Source organism: Bombus flavifrons, chromosome 17 (genome assembly GCF_040668555.2).
Source record: "Bombus flavifrons isolate JBK064 chromosome 17, iyBomFlav1_principal, whole genome shotgun sequence".
NCBI lineage: Eukaryota > Metazoa > Arthropoda > Insecta > Hymenoptera > Apidae > Bombus > Bombus flavifrons.
In genome coordinates this window covers 6,505,108-6,520,378 of record NC_138458.1, presented here as the reverse complement: position 1 = coordinate 6,520,378, position 15,271 = coordinate 6,505,108, and the positions used below count along the sequence as shown (strand labels likewise).

The window sequence follows — 15,271 nt, the reverse complement described above, 5'->3', positions numbered from 1 at the left end:
GTATGGATTTCTTTCATTTTATAGGTTACCTTATTCAGAAGGTATCACGATGTTTCTCTTTTTCGTTATATTTTTGTCACATCACTGGGTTTAAATTTGTGTACCGTGTTGCGAAAGCTCCTGGTTCGTTTCGTTAATTTGTACCGGATTTTATGCAAAGTTTATGTACCTAAGGCGGATTTTCTTCCTGCTTTCTGTTTTATACGTAGTTGGGTTTCAAAGCACGGTTAATATATAAAGAGAAAGCCTTGTAACCCCATAGGGGAGGCAATAAACTACCACTACCACAACTACCATTACTACAACGACGAAATAATCTTCACGGAAGCGGTGATGTTTAACAAAAAAAAATGGGGATCGTTTCATTAAATATTTAAATTCATCGTGTCAGCATTATTTCAATATGCAAATGAGACTTTTAAATATTTCGTACCAAGTGAAATGCGAAATAATTATATTCATGCATAAATAATCTGCAGGATACACACGGTCCAACCTCCGTTTAGAGGCGGCAATCAATTTTTAGCTTAATCGTTTTCACGTATCTATCCGAATCGAAAAAGCAGAAATTACATCAAAATATATTTGCAACGTGATATATTCCAATGAATATGATCTATTGAAACAACCAGAATTTGTCGAGGTGAAGCAGCAGTTTCGATAATGAATGCGTTTAAAAAACGAGCAGTTTCGATAACAAATTCGACGTTTTTCATTGCCCGAAAGGCAGGAAAGGAAAAAGTTTTTCTTCGCGCCGAACGACCGAGATACGCAGATACGATTTACGTGTCTGTTCTATCTTCGCGATTGATTATTCCTTTGTACGTTCTCTATTTACATTACACGTTGCGCCTGTTCTTTACGGTGATCCGTGATTACTAAAAGCAGGGAGAAATGAAAAAACGAGAACGAAGAAGAAAGACAAATGCAACCGAGACAAAAGAAAGGCAAGCTATTCGTTCGTTCAGGTGGCAATACGTCTGCAACGTTATTCCTATCGATGGCGAATCGATACTCCTGGAAAAAGGAAGCTGCTTATATTCCGGCATTCGAACAGAGAACGCGTGATATCCGAGTTATCGATATCTTTCGAGAGAGTTATTACGTACGTATAAATACGGGAGTGGAAAAAATATTCTGATCCTAACATCGGCATAACGCAGTGCAACGTTGGTTCAACGCAATAAAAGGCAACTGTTATTACAGCGTGGACTGTAAAGCGTGTGACGAGGATAGAGAAAAATAACCAAACACGGACCAGCGATATTTTAAAAAATCTGACAAACATCCGGAAAACTTGACAACGATTCAGCAGTCGAGAGAACGTTAATCTCGTGGCAGGATCGTTTCACTCTGTTGCTGTTCGAAAACTTTTCACTCTGTGCAAATTTGTTGCCTTCTCTCGTACCTGTTACTGCTTCGCCATATTCTATTTGTCCTCTTCCGTGCACGAGTGGTCTCAGCATCGACCACTAATGACCGAGTGTACGATCGAGTAGCAATAAAGATCTTCGGTCTCTGCGATTGATTCCGCAAGAATGACGTTCGGAGAAGAAAACGCTATTCCATATACGTGGTATTTGTCCACTCTTGCCCTAATATTTTATTTCCTACACAACTGTCGAATTCCACGTGCGGTTCGTGGGTGCAAGTTTGGCGTTGAGAATGCGGCGCGTGACGTTGCTAACAGCGCGATTACGGCCGAGGCAGCCGCACTTTCAAGAATTCTTTGCTTTGGCCCAGAGCCCCGATAGGGTCGGGGGGATAAGGCGGCGTTCGCGTTGTACGGAACCGGCAATCACTGCAATTTTCCGCATTGTGCCGGGTCAACGGGGTCGGCACGTGAGGAAAATCATTGTTTGCGACTCGAGGTAAAGGAGAGAAAGCGGACGAGGGGGACGGTCGTTCGTTGATCGGGACCGATAATTCAGAAAATGGGAAATTCCCTTTTCTTTGAGGCGCGCTATATGGAATCGCGTGCTTTGTGCCACTCGCTCCGACGAAGCCTGATGCTTTTTACGCGCCACGTGTCAGCACTCTTTGCATCCTCTTCTTCCCTCCGGCTTTCAGTTTCCAATCATCGAAATGATCGCACCTCTGATGGAGAAGAAGCTTGGCTACGGTGAGCGCAACTCTTTAACGATACAGCTGATCCGATGGAATAAAGACCGTTGCGTCCACACAGTCGACACAGTGGTTCCGGACGGATTTCTTCTTCTTCTTCTTCTTCTTTCTTTTACGTCCATCGTTGCACGAATGTCATTGGAAAATTCCCTTACTTTTATCACCGTATCCCATGTTTCTGTTAATCGGAGAAATACCGATCTTATCTTTATTTATGGAATCCTTCAAACCGAATGCGCAATAACGCAAAGCAATAATCGATACCGCGGAGATAAAGCCAGTAACAGGTAGCAAATTACAACGTCCGCGATATTTAACCGTCTGCACCCGGGGCCCTTCTTGTGACCGCATGCCAGCTATTCCAACACATTTTCTGTGAAATAGCGAGAAACGATATTCGACTCGCTCGTTATTTTCTAGAGATAATAACGTTAGTTATTCTTCGAGTTCTACTTCCGCTTGCTTAGATCGCTGTGTCTAGATTTAACTCATTTTCGTGCTAATGCAACAACGTAGCTCTGGGACCTGTCCTTTCGTTTTACCATTATTACCTCACAGAATAAATAAAGGAATAAGAAAGGTGTATAGCGTGTGTGTCGCAAGATTCTTTCAAACAGTTTGTCTTCATACGCGGAGGTGCGTTTTCTTATAACGCTAGGGTAATCGACCTATGCATCCTGCAGCAGCCAAGTATTACGGTACATCGTGCGATGCAAACGTAACGCACAATTTCTGGAAAGAGGATCGTTCTTTGTCGCTGGCTTCTGCCGCGAGGAAGCGCAGATATCACTGCGAAAGCTTACATCGGACATCCAGCAACTACGACTATCACTACCCTCCACTTCACGTGTTACGCTACACCCAATATTCCATCACGCACATTTGACCAGATTCTACGTTTCTTTGTTCGTTGTTTCTTACAACGGGATGCGCAATTACACTGCGAACTTTTTAAACAGAATAACGTACAAGAAGATCGCAGTGAAAAACTGCTCGCTTCGCAGGAAGAACGAAACGCCTTGTAAGAAAAAGGTGCAGTTTTATCGACAGTTATATGCTGATCAGCTAAGCGATAAAGTAGCGACATAAAATCGGAAATGGGTAGGAGATCGCGTGCAGAACCTTGTTTACGTTTTGTCTCGCGCTGCAACATTGTGGCGCACGGGTGGAGATAAAATCGATATTCAGAAGCAAGAACCGACGTAGCAGAGGACGTCTTCTCCTAGTTTTATTTAGTGGCGGGCAAGAATGCATCGACTGGCTGACCTGCTACTGCTTCTCTCGGCCCTTTGCAACTGCACCACTAAAGCGGAACGTTCCTCTTCGAAAAAGTGCCTCCTAGAACTCGTTTCGTCCGATGCACGTGTATTCAAAGAATCCAGATGCAGACAAGTGAACAAGATAAAGAAAAGAACGGGGAAGATACGAGGGAATTCATTTCTCCGCACTTTTAAATCGAAATAAACTTTACCTGGAACAAAGATGAGAAGGTTGAAAACGCGGTCCGAAAACTACGTAAATGTGGCCCAAAAGGAATATTGGAAGTTATACGCAACAATGTTTTTCATTCAATTGCATATAATTTTTATCCACCTTTTCGCAAGAACCGTGTGGTTGTATCTCCTTTTAGAACTCGTTTTGCTCGATGCACGTGTATTCAAAGAATCCAGATGCAGACAAGTGAACAAGATAAAGAAAAGAACGGGGAAGATACGAGGGAATTCATTTCTCCGCACTTTTAAATCGAAATAAACTTTGCCTGGAACAAAGATGAGAAGGTTGAAAACGCGGTCCGAAAACTACGTAAATGTGGCCCAAAAGGAATATTGGAAGTTATACGCAACAATGTTTTTCATTCAATTGCATATAATTTCTATCCGTGTTTTCGCAATTCAGCCAACCTAGCAGTTCCTGCCAGAACTCGTTTTGCTCGATGCACGTAAGTTCAAAGAACCAAGATGCAGACAAGTGATCAAGATAAAGAAAACACGGTGAACACGATACGGATTGATTCCTTTTCTCGTACTTTTAAATCAAATTAAAGTTGTGCGTGCAACAAGGGTGGAAGGTTGAAAACGCGGTTCAAAAACTATGGAAATGTAGCCCAAAAAGACTATTGGAGGTTATACGCAACAATGTTTTTCATTCAATTGCATATAACTTCTATCCGTGTTTTCGCAATTCAGCCAACCTAGCAGTTCCTGCCAGAACTCGTTTTGCTCGATGCACGTAAGTTCAAAGAACCAAGATGCAGACAAGTGATCAAGATAAAGAAAACACGGTGAACACGATACGGATTGATTCCTTTTCTCGTACTTGTAAATCAAATTAAAGTTGTGCGTGCAACAAGGGTGGAAGGTTGAAAACGCGGTTCAAAAACTATGGAAATGTAGCCCAAAAAGACTATTGGAGGTTATACGCAACAATGTTTTTCATTCAATTGCATATAACTTCTATCCGTGTTTTCGCAATTCAGCCAACCTAGCAGTTCCTGCCAGAACTCGTTTTGCTCGATGCACGTGAGTTCAAAGAACCAAGATGCCGACAAGTGATCAAGATAAAGAAAAGACGGTGAACGATACGGACTGATTCCTTTTCTCGTACTTTTAAATCAAATTAAAGTTCTGCGTGCAACAAGGGTGGAAGGTTGAAAACGTGGTACAAAAACTATGGAAATGTAGCCCAAAAAGACTATTGGAGGTTATATGCAACAATGTTTTTCAGACGATTGCATATAATTTCTATCCGTCTTTTCGCAATCCGGCGCCTCGCTATGTATCTGCTAGAACTTGTTTTGCACGACGCACGTGAATGCAAAGAACCAAGATGCAGAGAAGTGAACAAGATAAAGAAAAGACGGTGAACGATACGAAGGGATTCGTTTCTCCGCGCTTTTAAATCGAACTAAAATTTTGTCTGGAACAAAGATGAGAAGGTTGAAAACGCAGTCCGAAAACTACGTAAATGTGGCCCAAAAAGAATATTGGAAGTTATACGCAACAATGTTTTTCATTCAATTGCATATAATTTTTATCCGCCTTTTCGCCATCCCGCGTCATCCTGCCTCCTTTCAGAACTCGTTTTGCTCAACGCACGTGAATGCAAAGAACCAAGATGCAGACAAGTGAACAAGATAAAGAAAAGAAAGGGGAAGATACGAGAGGATTCATTTTTCCGCACTTTTAAATCGAAATAAACTTTGCCTAGAACAAAGATGGGAAGATTGAAAACGCGGTCTCCAAAAACTACATAAATGTGGCCCAAAAACAATATTGGAGGTTATACGCAACAATGTTTTTCATTCAATTGCATATAATTTCTATCCGTGTTTTCGCAATTCTGCCAACCTAGCAATTCCTACCAGAACTCGTTTTGCTCGATGCACTTGAATGCAAAGAACCAAGATTTGGACAAGTGAGCAAGATAAAGAAACGAAAGGGGAAGATACGAAGGGATTCATTTCTTCGCACTTTTAAATAAAATTTTGTCTGGAACAAAGATGGAAAGGTTGAAAACGCGGCACAAAAACGATGTAAATGTAACCAAAAAAGACTATTGGAGGTTATATGCAACAACGTTTTTCAGTCTATTGTGTATAATTTTTCTATCCGTCTTTTCGCAATTCTGCCAACCTAGCAATTCCTACCAGAACTCGTTTTGCTCGATGCACTTGAATGCAAAGAACCAAGATTTGGACAAGTGAGCAAGATAAAGAAACGAAAGGGGAAGATACGGAGGGGATTCATTTCTTCGCACTTTTAAATCGAAATAAAATTTTGCCTGGAACAAAGATGGAAAGGTTGAAAGCGCGGCACAAAAGCTACGTAAATGTACCCGAAAAAGAATGTTGGAGATTATACACAACAACGTTTTTCAGTCGATTGTGTATAATTTTTATCCGTCTTTTCGCAATTCTGCCAACCTAGCAATTCCTACCAGAACTCGTTTTGCTCGATGCACTTGAGTGCAAAGAACCAAGATTTGGACAAGTGAGCAAGATAAAGAAAAGAAAGTTGAAGATACGAAGGGATTCATTTCTTCGCATCTTTAAATCGAATTAACGTTCTGCGTGGAACAAAGATGGAAAAGTTGAAAGCGAAACGCGTCCAAAAGCTGTGGAAATCTGCCCCCCCCCCCAAAAAAATATTGCAGGTTATACGCAACAACGTTTTTCAGTCGATTGTTTGTAAAAAGCGTGCCTTACAGTTTTATAGTAATTAATAATATTTGTAGCGTGTATGTTTACAATTTTTATCCTTCCAAATTTTATGGTATTCTTCTAATATTCTTCAAAGTACTATAAATGTGTGTGAGAATATTTCCAATCTTATATTTTGCCGATCTGTGATTAAAATGAGAAATATTACTTCACAAAAGAATTGCAAGCTTTGGAAAGGCAAATATTTGTCGCCTTGTCAATTTAACGTTTGCAACGAACGTTTGCAGCAAGTTTATAATCGCATAACTGTCGTTAACGCTTGATATGTCATACGTCGAGGCACGGCCCGGATGACGATTCGAAATTGTATTGTACGATTTCACAATCAATCGTAATGATATCGAACATAGTACAAATGTGTTTTGGAACGTAGGATAATTTATGTTTAACCAGGCGAGAACTAAAATGAAAATTCACCAAGGAAAACGTCATCGCGTTTACGTTGTGAAACGTTCGAAAATTCCAAACGATCGTTTTAACTTAATCCTACCCGATCGTTTCAAGCGATAACGCGTGGTTCCCTTAAATTTGTTCTGGTTCCGCTGCTTGCGAGCATTGCAATTTCAAAAGAACTCCGTGTAAGAATATAAAATACAGTGCAAGAAACTAGAAATAAGAATGCCAAAGAACAACGTCTGTGTAATATGCTGTAAGCCTAAAGTAGAAATAAATAATAATAATTATCGTCACACTGTATAACAATCGTAACTCGCGGCAAACTAATCGAACGAATTCCACAGCTAATACGCGCGCCTACGCGAAAAGCGCAATAAATCGACGCTTATTTCGCAAGTGTATATCTTCGATTTAATCCGAGAGTCGTAAAAGAAATCGATTTCCATTTATCGTGATGTTTACCCCGGACGACGATAAAGCGGCCGAATGTAAAGCAATAGAGACATAAATTTCTGTCCAGGACAGAAACGATCCTGAAGTGATTCCCCGGGCCGCGTTTCTTCTCTCTAACGATCTAAAGAGAAATTCGTATCGCGCGCTACAAGCACGCGAATGTCTTCTCGCTCGGCTATAAAATAAAATACACTGTTAGGCGAGCGACGATCTGTTGCCGGATCCGAGTCGATCCACCGACGTTTTCTCTAAAGGAATTCGCTATCTCCTCGGATACCGATCCGCATCTTCTCCGTCCTTTTTATTGAAATTCATCCGCAATCACGATTTAGTCGAGGAGCGTACATGCGATCGGATCGATGCAAGAAAATTTTGGAAATTGAGCGATAAGTGGTGTGTAAGGATAAGTGTGTGTGATAAGGAGTGCAGGAAATTCGAATATTCAAAGTAACGTTACACGCGAGTTTCTGCGCTGCGATTCGACGCTTCGTAGCAGAGAGCAGAGGGCGGTGACAAAACCTGGTCCCCTTACTCTTGTTGCGCGATTCGCGGAAATAACTCGCTTTCATAGAAACATTCAACGCTGCGGATCGCGTTCGATCCGCGAGGAGAAGCGGCATTTTCGTTCTCGTTCTGGCGCGAGAGAGCTTCAACGGGCGTTCGAAGTTGGAACTGCTCGGAGAAAATGCATCGAACGAGCGCATTTTTTCGAGGAGGGAGGCTCTGGCCGAAATGCCGAGCATTTTTCCAAAGGTTCGCCCGGAGAAATATCGTCGAGCCTTCTTTCATAAACGAGAATTGTTTGCCGACTCGGGCTACAACGTTCGACTCGAGACGAAGAAAACGACGACGATTTGCATACACACGACGATCGCGCGCCCTTTTTCCGACTCCTCGCCTTTCTCTCGACAGACCGTTCCATTCTTGTCCCAACCGTTTAATAAAAGATTCTCCCAGCCTCTGATGTTTGCCGCGATATTAAATAATCCTGGATACGAACGTTGTCCGTGGAAAATTAGGGACACTACCTGCTTCGAGCGCGGATCCTGATATACGAGACGTCTTGTTCAACTTGCAAAACTCGCTCAAACATCTGGCATAATATAAACGACGAGAGACAATGATTGCGAAGAAAAATTGTACAGGCAGACATACCCTCGTTTGCGGTTTTCATTTATTTCGCTTTGCGACCACGTTCGAACGTTCTTTTCGCATCACTTGTATTTTTATTTTTTATTTATTTATTTTAGTCCGCGCCTTTCGGCTTCGGACGATTTCCTTTTTATATTTAGGGCCTTACAACACATGGCGATTGTATAATACATATATATTCTGTTTATTTTACACCCGCACGTTTAATTAATTAATCCTATCGCTTTCATACGGATACCTGCCCATTTTGCGTTACACGTTCTTGTAGCTGACACATTCCAGATACTTCGAGAACATCAGAAACTCGTGTCCTTCCTATCGTCGTCCGCCATCGAGACGCGAACAGTAAGATAACAGCAACGATAGCCCGTACGAGGGCAATTAATCGTTGCTCTGGTCGTAATTCGCGAATGAAAATAGACCGCGCACGATGCGTATGGTATCTGATGATTTATAGCCGTGCTTTGTCCTCGATGCATTCGTAAAATACGCAGCAACAAATAATTTATAGTGCTATTCGGACACGATTTAACCATGCGTCCAACTGATGCAAACTGGACACGGTCGTTTCCGCCCGGAAACCAGCTATTCTTTTAAATCGCGCGCTGAAATATCGTTTATTAATTAGCCGTTCCCCGAAGTCTCGTCAATTTTACTCGAGTTTTCCAGCTGACCAGTCTGTGTGCCCGTTAGATTTCTACATTTACAGATGCTTTTTCCTGCCATTTTTGCCTTGTGCCGTTACGGACAGAAATTCCAGTCCACTACGCGTTAATATACGTTTGCTGTGTTAATAATTAATCGCACCGCCGTCACAGCAACTAATCAACATAATGGTGAAACGATGCGGAGGTGAAACGAAGAATATTTTCATACGAATGCTATATTTTCTGCTTGTTGCACGTTCCACGTCGGCGATTCTGATTTACATGGCACGTGTCCGTCGCTTGTGGCCGCGTTTGACGATCAATTTGCGGCGATAGGTTCGATTTTCTGCGTAACTAGTGACCAACTATGATTACCGGAAATCTAAATGGCGGCTCTACATCGAACCGCAATGCTATCATCGATAGTCGATGATGCGACGAATTTATCAACTACCGGCCACGAAATAAAATCCTTCTATGTATAATGGATCCTCGTATTTGCATTTTCATTCGCACGAACGACGTATTCCGATGCTGGTAGACGATTTTTACGAATATATCGTGCGTATTAGTGGAAACACTAAAATTTCAGTCCTCGCGATTAACGCGGTAATTCATAAATAAAAAGAATCGACTTTTGGAAAAATCTATATTAATAAAGTCATCTTTTCGGACGAGTCAAAGTTTAATACTTTTGGCTCAGATGGTGAAAACTATGTGTGAGGAGAACCAAATACGGCATTGTAAATCCGACGTTTACATCAAACAGTGAAACACGAAGGTGGATCGGTCGTGGTGTGCGGGTGCGTGGCTGCCAGTGGCACCGGAAATTTCATATTTATCGATCGAACAGTTGATAAATATAAATATTTAGATAGACAGTAGAGTAAAGAGAAAGAGAAACCATATGCTTTGCTTTGCGGACTTAAAGGTGGCGTTCGACAGGCTAAACGGAGAGAAATTGGGGAAGAAAATGAGAAAAATGGGCATTAACGAAAAACTAATTCGAAGGATAAAAGAGTTGTCCGCAGAAACAAAGAATATGGTGCGAATTGAGGATATCAACGTGAAAGAATTTTGGACGGTGAGGGCACTGAGACAAGGATGCCTGTTGAGCCCGACGTTATTTAACGTCTACGTGGCGGGGCTGGAAGAAGAATTAAGGACGAGTCGGGGCCATAGTGGTGGGAGAAAAAAAGGTATGGTCATTGACACATAAGTTTAAATATTTCAAAAAATAACCTTGAAGAAAGTGCCCGTAAATTAGGATTATTGGAAACATTTCCACCCCAAACAAAATAATGGTCCTAAGCATACTGCTAGAATTGATCATCATTCATATTTATTTATTTAATTATTTTAAGTATACTTCTCGTTTTCGACAACGAGCAATCTTGTCATTAAAACATATATATATATGTCGGAGCTACATTAGAATTAGCTCCGACATTTATAAGTATATCGTGATTATGTTGAATTTTATGATATGGTATGATATATACATATAGAAATTGCAAGATATTTAGTACCAGCATGTATGTACCGTACTTCTCACAAGAATTTCAACGGTTTTTTATAAATTTCATGTAATACAAATCTTGCGTTAATAAATACTAGCGCGAGCTGTGCGTATGTATACGTTGGCTGTACGTACTCCAACACTTTAGGAAACTATGGTGCGTGTGCCGAACGAGACATTTTGGCGTAACGCCAAATTTCATTGGGAAAATTTGAAACAAGCCTGAAGATCAATCATACGCGGAAACAACCACATATTCAGTGTACTTTCTTGTAATTTTTGCCTAAGGTCTTTGCCTAAAGTTACTTTCGATATTTCTCAGATTGCTCCCTGAACCCCCTGCGTATATCGTCGGCACAATATTCTCGATATCCGTCGTCGTCGAGTATAACACCTATATCGTACACGTAACGCGTGGTATCTAACGCGTTACTGCTTAAAATTAATTAGCAATAAAGGACGTGGCGTTTCATGCGACACCTATCGCTCGAGGATGCTATAAAGCAACCTTAATCCTTCTGATCGATAATGAACCGCGCGCTCCTCGCGTAGCATTTCATAACGGCGTTTACAAAGCCGATAAAATTGTCCCGCGAATCCCAACGATTCCCCGACCAGTTTAATACCGTTGACGGATTAACGAGCATCCCTGCCGTTTTCATGCCGCTCGTCCTTGTTCGCCGGGACCTTTCAATCGATCAACGCGAGCACAACGTGCGAGCAACATTTGTTTATCGCGTCCAGTTCGCTCCGATATCGTGCGGATCGAGTTCCCGGTAAATCCTTTAACGCTATAATTAATTAATCTGCAAGGATCACGCGTTCAGAATACGTTGGAAAATCAATTCCAACTATGTGACAATTGTCGCTGTCGTTCGTCGCGAGATCGCTGGTCCTTCGATGGAACTGTTCTCGGTGGAGTTTGCTTTAAAATCGGTATGTTTTGATCGATCACAAAGGTTCCTTTGATCGCCGGTTTCCGACCAAATATAACTTTCGATTTGTCGATCCTGTTTATATAGACAGTATAGGATCATACGGATGGTTTTGGGGCTTTGCTCTCCGCTATTGAAATCCTTTCTATTCCCGTCGATTTATAATTATATTCTCGTAGTTATCCCGCAGTAATTTAGTAAAACGATTACCCCATTCTACTAAGCTGCTTCGAACGACGATACCTGCTACGAACGAGATAGAGAGGTTCCATTTCATTGGCAAGATCGTATGATATCGAACACAAAGCTATGCGTTAACGATGCAACGATAAATGAGAATCTAACTTTCTGTATCACCAGTAGTAGTCCGTAATGCTTTAACGAACGTTCAAATGTTTTGCGTTTGTACGTACTGAATAAATTATCCAACGTGGACAACGAAAGAACATTTTACGATTAGCGATCTCCAAAATGACGCGTAAAGGAGCAACTTACGATTGAAAATTCCCGAAATTTCATGTACATTTGGTTATGTTACATTTCGATGGAAAAATTTCGAAGAAAATGACGTCGAGCGTTCTCTTATAAATACGAGTCACGATTTAGTACGTTCTAATACGTACAAAAGTAACATTTTACTGAATTATTGCATCAAATAACCATGTATTATACATGTATATTTTCTACATAATTCTATTACTAGTAGTATAGCAAGAGAGGAGGACTTAAAACACATAGTAGAGGAATGTGAGATAACAGGAGGAGCAAGGAATATGGTACAAGTATTAAATGAGACTGGAGAAGGACTGTCAGAACCGAAAGCGATAATAGAAAAGAGAAGAGTAGCAGAAGAGAGGGAGGAACGACAGAGAAGTAGTAATCATAGAAGCAAAAGCCAAAAACAGAATGAGCACTTAGTTATAAGCGTTAGATATAAGTTAATAAAACGTCATAGAGATAAAGCGAACAAAGTGCAATAGATAGGTATAAGCAGTATATAATAATAGAAGTGCCAGCATAAGGGGAATATATGCGATGTAAGGGCATCATCATAAGAGATGTACACCAAAAGTCGTCCAAAGCCAAAAGCCACGGACCAAGAATAAATAAATAAATAAAATAATAGTAGTATAGCTTATTCGTTTCATCTTATTAGCCTAGAAATTGAACTTGCCTATGTGGCAAGTATATATTTTCTTTAAAATATACATATACATACATATATATACATATATATATGCTATATATACATAATTATATCGTTGAATCTAGCTTAAATAATTCTTTGATTTCTATTCTAAAATCGTCTTTCAATCTCTACCAGCGAAAGCAGAAATTACTAATTGTATATTGTTTCTCCGTTTACCTCCTAGAACACTCTATCCTTGCTTTACTTTAAACGTATCCTATCACCTGCATCTAATTTATATAAAACGCTTCATTTCAGAGGTTTATCAACCGCGTTTCAATCACTGGATATTACAACAAGTATTTAACGGTGTTCGATATGCTAATAACTCGAAATCCGTACGAAGATGGAATATACAATGGAACAGCATGATTTGCTTCGTTACAATATACGGTAAAGCGGCGGATATTCGAACACCAATTATCCCAACGTTCTATTAATCGAACATAATTATTTCCTGGTAACGTAAGCCTTTATCCCTTGCAAATATGTACATGCATACATACATACCGTGTATATTTTCAAACTTCGTCCCACCTCTATCAACGCAAACTCGATACCAATGTGCCAATTAAACGTATCGCGGGTCGAATTTTCTTGGCGATTTCCTTGGCGATTTCGTCGTATCTCTCCGCTGAGCGTGCTTCTACGACTCCTGGCACACGATCGGCGAACGAGACGCGTGTTTAAGTTATTCGCGACTGGTAAATTCTGGCGATATCCCGAAAGCCGGGAGGAGCAAGTGTTACTCGGATCGAGTCTGGAGCGAAACTGAGGCGAAAGTGAGACGAAACTGAGGCGAAAGTGAGACGAAACTGAAACGAAACGGCGAACCGTCGACGCGTCTTACAACAAAGTCACGCGCAAAAACCGTAAACATACGAATAACGGTTGTGTCAACGCGTAATAACAGGACGTTATATCAACCCAACATAATATTTTTATTTGACGAACGCCCTTTTTTTGTTTCAAGTACGTATAGGTGTTTTATTGGCTTACATATACAGTGTGTTCTATCCTGACCTTTTATCGCCTTCTATTCGATTTTTATTCGATCGAATAACGGTCGAACTAACAGCGTGTTGATCATCGAAAGAAAATAGGAAATAATTGGGAAACTCGAAGGATGGAGTATGTGCGCGAGAATTGGCAAAAGTAGAAGCTACTTGAAAATTCACCGTTACGAACGTTAACGCTACCTTACCAGGCAAGTTCGAAAGATCGGTTTCAAAATGTAATTTGAAATCGTACGTTCGTTGCTATCTCCGATAACCGAATTTTGGAGAAACAAGAACTTCGATAAAGTGAGACGAACGAAAGAAATAACGACGAGGTGTCGCTTGACCGGACCTGGTAGGGTCAGCGTTAAAGAACAAAAGTACGATATCGAAAATTATCGAAAATTATCCAACGCTGGCGACCATACGAGAACCTAAAATACTATGCCAACGTAACGAAATAATTTCAGTTGTTTATGCTGAAAGAACTACGTAATTTGACTTGGCAGGCAAATAGACGCGGGATCGATAAATATTAATTATTTATGTCGGTCAATCCCGATCTGTATCCGAAGAAATGAAATTTCGAATAAAAGAAAGGATTCCAATTCGTCGAATTTGTCACACGAATCGTAATTTCGTCATCGTCGAAAATTCCGCCGTCCTATCGATTTTACAAGGGAGCCTCCACTGTAATTACGCAAAATGAATATTTCAGAATACTTGGAATAATTGATAACACTCCGAATGCATAGCTAGAAACGATGATCTCTCATAAAAAAATAAAAAAACGAATAGGCTTTAGTTGGCGCGGTCCATAAAAATTACTTTCCATCGCAAGTATCGAGGACATTCAAAGTAATCCTCGACTTTACAGCCACGCTATCGTATAAGAGATCCAGTTCTCTCTTTTTTCTTTTTTATTTGCAAGAATTTTACAATCAATTCGTATTGAGAATTATAAGCAAATTATTCTGGCGTAGTTCTGTCGCATGCTTAATAAGTGTTTATCGTTCGTTTGATTCTATAAGACGACCCAGTGAAGAAAAAACACGAAAATGAAGGGAGACCCTTCTTCGGTTAGTGGATGAGGATTTTTATGATTGCGCCTCTTGATAAAGTTGATGTCATCCTAAAGAGGGAACGGTTATTGCAGCCTCTTAAACTGTCATCATCACCGTTTTATGTTTCGAGAAGGATATCCTCTTCGGGTAGTCGCGAAGCTCGTTCCGCTCCAGACTATATCTATCTCGTTGTTTCTGCTAAATACGCTCCAACGTAATCCCATACACGGCGTCTCGTTGTTTCGTCATCGCACACCGTTGTACTCGAGAAACGCGGTGATTGTCTTTAAAACTACTTTCTGCTAATTTTCTCTCCAATTGCCGTGCATCTTGTCAGCGCGACGTAGATTATCCTGTCACTGTTTTAACCAGTTTTTCGTTTAGCTTTAGTTTTCGGGGCTCTTTACCTCGATGATCGTTCGTGGATTTTAGATAGCGTTTTAATCACATTTTCGACAGTGGTAGAAATTTATCTCTTACGTGTAACGCGATTTCATTGATAATAACGGGGTAAATAATAATTGATAATAATTGGGTTTCGTTGGAAAGAGGCAGGCTCGTTTCGAACACAGCGA

The 15,271-nt window shown here is 40.7% G+C and overlaps 1 protein-coding gene and 1 long non-coding RNA gene across 11 annotated transcripts in view; both read right to left on the bottom strand.

The window, feature by feature from the left end:
- The window catches only part of LOC138188719 (cyclic nucleotide-gated channel alpha-3), a 217,346-nt gene that overhangs the window by 44,112 nt on the left and 157,963 nt on the right, over positions 1 to 15,271 (bottom strand). The gene's annotated exons all lie outside the window — the stretch shown is intronic.
- LOC138188775 (uncharacterized) lies at positions 8,262 to 10,060 on the bottom strand. Its single transcript, XR_011175679.1, has 2 exons — positions 8,498 to 10,060; positions 8,262 to 8,409 (listed from the first exon to the last, which is right to left on the bottom strand). It is a non-coding gene; the product is annotated as an uncharacterized LOC138188775 (long non-coding RNA).